This window comes from Poecilia formosa, unplaced genomic scaffold (assembly GCF_000485575.1).
Source record: "Poecilia formosa unplaced genomic scaffold, Poecilia_formosa-5.1.2 Scaffold1088, whole genome shotgun sequence".
Classification (NCBI taxonomy): domain Eukaryota; kingdom Metazoa; phylum Chordata; class Actinopteri; order Cyprinodontiformes; family Poeciliidae; genus Poecilia; species Poecilia formosa.
The window spans coordinates 13,831-18,187 of NW_006801027.1; the positions used below are offsets into that span (position 1 = coordinate 13,831).

Consider the following 4,357-nt stretch of genomic DNA (forward strand, 5'->3'; position numbering starts at 1 on the left):
TGGAGATCATGAAGCCATTAACAGAGAGAGTGTGGAGACACTGCATGGTGGTTTTTACCAGGGGAGACTGGATCAGTGACGTCCCTGTAGAGAATTACATCGTCAGAGAGGGAAAGGAGCTCCAGGAGCTTCTGGAGAAATGTGGGAACAGATACCATGTTATAAACCCTTATCATTCTCAAGACCCTGTTCCTATCAAAGACATGTTCCAAAAGATTTTTGATATTGTAAAACAAAACAGAGGATGCTTCACAATTAAAGCCAAAGAAAAGAAATCTCAGATTCTACGTTTGCAAGAAAAAGGGATAGAAGAGGAATGGAAAAGGAGAGAACAGGAGCTGATAGAGAGAATGATGAAAGCTTTATCAAAGGAACCAGAAGAACCAACAGAACCTCATGTGAGAACAGCATGGAGCAAAGATGATCGTGATATTCCTGACAGTAAGTTTTATATAATAATTAATATTTAGCTTCCCGTCTTTCTTACATGCTTTGCTCTCTTGAATAACACATCAATGTCTGTTTCAGTGAGTGGAGATGTTGCCTCAGAATATGGGAGCATTTCAGAAAAAAGGAAACGACGAAGACATGACCAAGTAGCTGAATGGCTCAATAGCAGACTCAGAGAGTCAAAGATCAGCTCTGGGATCGGCAGCTTTTGTTCCTCAAACACTTATATGGAAAACTTGGAGGAAAATTCCCAAATTGACTAAAGCCAAAACAATTTCAGCATAAGAACAAAGGACTCATTTCTCACATAGGTTTGTTTAAAAGTATTTTTTTAAGTAGTTAGAAAAAACTGATGCATACCGACACTAGAAGAGTAATATTCAAACAGTTCCCAGATAGCAAAATATGAGTCAGTCAATGTTGGAATATGTTTAGGCAGAAAGATTAAATTCATGTTGAAGCCTGACATTAAAATTATAAAAAAGTGGTTGTCAAGTTTCTGCCCTCTTTAAACCACCTCAGCTTCTGCCCAAACTTGAAAAAGCTTGCTTCCCTCAAAGAGATGCAGGAACCACTCATCTCAGCAACATCTTTTGTTTATCTTTTTTTTAAGTCTTTAAGTATTTCAATTGACAGTGTAAGACCACCATGACTTTGCATTAGCAGTTAGAGTAATCACAAAGAAGTCACAGAGCAGGTTGAAAACCTACAAACAAACAAAAAAAGTCAATTACAGATCACAACAAACTAATTAACTAGTTTTCCAGGTAATGTTAACAATCTACATTTAAGCTAATAGTGAATGAACAAACAAACTACATTCCAAACACATAAAACCCATTGCATCACCAAGGCTAATTTGGTCTTCTGACTGCAGATTAAATGATATAAACTGTGCATAATGTCCAGTTCCTACCAGTGGTGTCTTTGTGGAAGCTTGAAGCTGAGGTTCTTTGTCTGAAGAGATCATTGTGAGTCCAGGTGTGTCAAGTTACCTTATAGACTTCAGATGGGCCTGAGTCATGAAAGGGATGGGTGCGCTTGATTCTCTGTGATGTGTGTGCCAGTTGGGTGGAGATAGCAAATGCAATCACAAATGTACCATTTGCTGTTTTAACTTGACAATGTTAATCCTCTAAATTAAACAAGCCTTTTCAGGTATTTTATCATTTATTTTGTTTCAATCTATGAATGTTTAAATCCAAATCAGATCAAACAATTTCTTCCCGTTATACCACAAGTTGAGGAAAATAAATAAAAGTAAAAGTCATTCTTTATAGAGGGAGTCCTCTGAATTTAGATTTGTAATATCGTATAAAAATTTAAGTTTGTTTTAATGTTATGCTTATTTCATTTGGGTTTTGAAAGGCTGAAATGCTGCATGATGAAGAGGACAGCAGAGGCTCAAGGGCAAATTTGACTCAAGGCAAAACTGACACTGAGAGCAACTACTACTGTATTTGTTTTTTCTTTTTTATAAGCCATGTTGCAGGCAGTATTTGTAAAAAAGAAAAAAAAAAGGAAGAAAACATTTACAGTACATCTTGTGTATGTTATCAATTCACATTTCATTAAAAGTTAAAAAACAAACAAAAAATGTTTCTGTGTAACATAATTCTGTGTGAATATCTCATGTTACAATGTGGGCACCTGCATCTTATAGACAGGTACGGGCAATTTGCAATTTTTCATATTCAGGTGTGCTCAAAAATCTGGAAATTATGCAAACAAATAAAAAGTCAGTGATAGAAGGCATTAGCTTTATCCTAATGTTTATGATGTGAACTTTACACACTTTCTGCTGATTCATAGAAGTTATACTAAATAAATGTCTTATGTTAATACTCAGTGGTGGATTTTTTTAACCTTCACAATTTTACTTTAACAATGAATTAAAAATTATAGTGCTGAACTTTTAGCTGCTGTATGGAGATAGGATCACACTTTCCATCTGCCGGGGATCTGCAAACTGAATCTCTGGAGACGCAAGTGGCTCTTTGGCTCATTTATTATATCACATGATGAAATATTGCTCTGGTTTTTTTTATTTATTTATTTTTTTTATTAGTTTCATTCTTTTTCAAGCGTTGCCATGAAAAAACACTGACTATCCTGGCCCCTGTGGTAAATCTGGTCTAGAACCAGCCTCTAAACTTAACTCATTATTTATACAAAATTTTGGTAATACTGTGTAAAATATCAGAATGTTCACATAACCTTTATACTTTTAGTTGTCTAAAGACACATTTTGAATATTAAATCAGGTGTTATGATCAGTTACTCAGTGGTTTACCAAATACGTTTTACACTTGCTTAATTAAACATATTTAAAGTGTACTACTCTGATTGGAGTAGTTTTGGGGTACTCCAACTGACCTCTATGCATGAACGATTGCTCTATGGATCACTTTTTAAAGACAAAAAACACTGCCATAAAATATTGTCTATCACTGCAGCGGATACTTTGATTTCTGAAAGGTGGCAACCCTATATCCGATTCAAATGCGACCTAACGTCCAGGCCACATTCATCCGAACTGAACGTCACTGATACTCAACAAATTCTGCGACCTGATTCAAGCAAGTGGGAAGAAAAACAACTATGATGGACTATAATGAGGATTAAATTATTAATATACTGCTACGGTTGGACAACAACTTCAAATGTGCAAGCTAAGCTCCACCGTTAGCCTCCATGTTTACGTAAACACTGAGCACTTCTTCTTTTTATGGCGGTTGGCAGAACACTTAGAATGCTGATGCTATCGTGCCCTCTACTGCGCATGCGGGACACTTTCAGGTCATTTGACCGTTCACAGTGCAGAATGCATACAGGTCACATTTACTGGCAGTGTGAACGGCCCCGGCAAAACAATCGGAATTGGGTCACTTCAGGCTGCAGTGTGAACGCTCCCTTTGTTGTTTTAACGTTGCTTAGCATGTTGTCAGCGTAGCTATCCTAGGCTACTATAAATGTTTAAAATTGAGTGAAAAAATAAATTATGCTACCAAACTGACATTAGTGAACGGGATACTGTAAATGGCTAAGAGTTGATTGGTGGTTAGAATTTTATGCTTTTATTTAGTTGAACGGTGTATTTCTTATTTGTGTGTGTTTTGACATGCTGCACTTACTGTTTGGGTCCAGCTGTTGTTTTTTCTGAGAGAAATTGTTTTATTTTAAGGAACTTTTACGTATAATGCAGAGTGAGCCGCATCTAAATAACTTTTGGATTTTTTTTTTTTCAAAGCTGAGTTCACTGTTGTCAGAGAGAAAACTAACAGATAGTTTAACAGATAATGAGTAATTTTATTTCGGTATGTTTTATGTACCTTTTATGTCTTGCCCTTGGCAAATTTTATTTTTTTTTGCCTCCATTTTCTTGTTGTAGTTTAGGTTCAGGATTCATCTATCAAGAAAATTGTTTCGTTAAATTTTCAACACAAATCTTTGTCATGATTTGGGGTTTGGTGAAATTAAGGAGAACGCAGACAGGATCCAGGATAAAGGTTATGATGATGATGATTTAATAATAAATCCGAAAGCGCTCCAGCACAGAATAGACAAACAGGCAACAAGACATTACACAATGTAAGACGAGGATCAGACAAGAAACCCAGACAACAGGTGGGACTAAATACACTGGGAGGGTAATCAAAGAAACGAGACACAGCTGGGAATCAATCAACAGGGAGGACAGGACATAACAGACTCACAGGAGAACAGGACACATAAACCCAAGACATAAATACACTGAAAATAATGAGAATAATATCCTGTTAATGAAAAGGCTGACAGAAGAACAATCCACAGTGAAATCAGTCACAGTGTGAAGGAAGGCGGATCACAGTGGTCGACTCTCCTGGATGGATCTGCATCAACACCCTTCAGGAAACCAGTGAGATGG

The 4,357-nt window shown here is 36.5% G+C and overlaps 1 protein-coding gene across 1 annotated transcript in view; it reads left to right on the forward strand.

Moving 5' to 3' along the window:
- Positions 1–4,357, forward strand: part of LOC103132502 (GTPase IMAP family member 4-like) — a 14,262-nt gene that overhangs the window by 4,099 nt on the left and 5,806 nt on the right. The window lies entirely within an intron of this gene.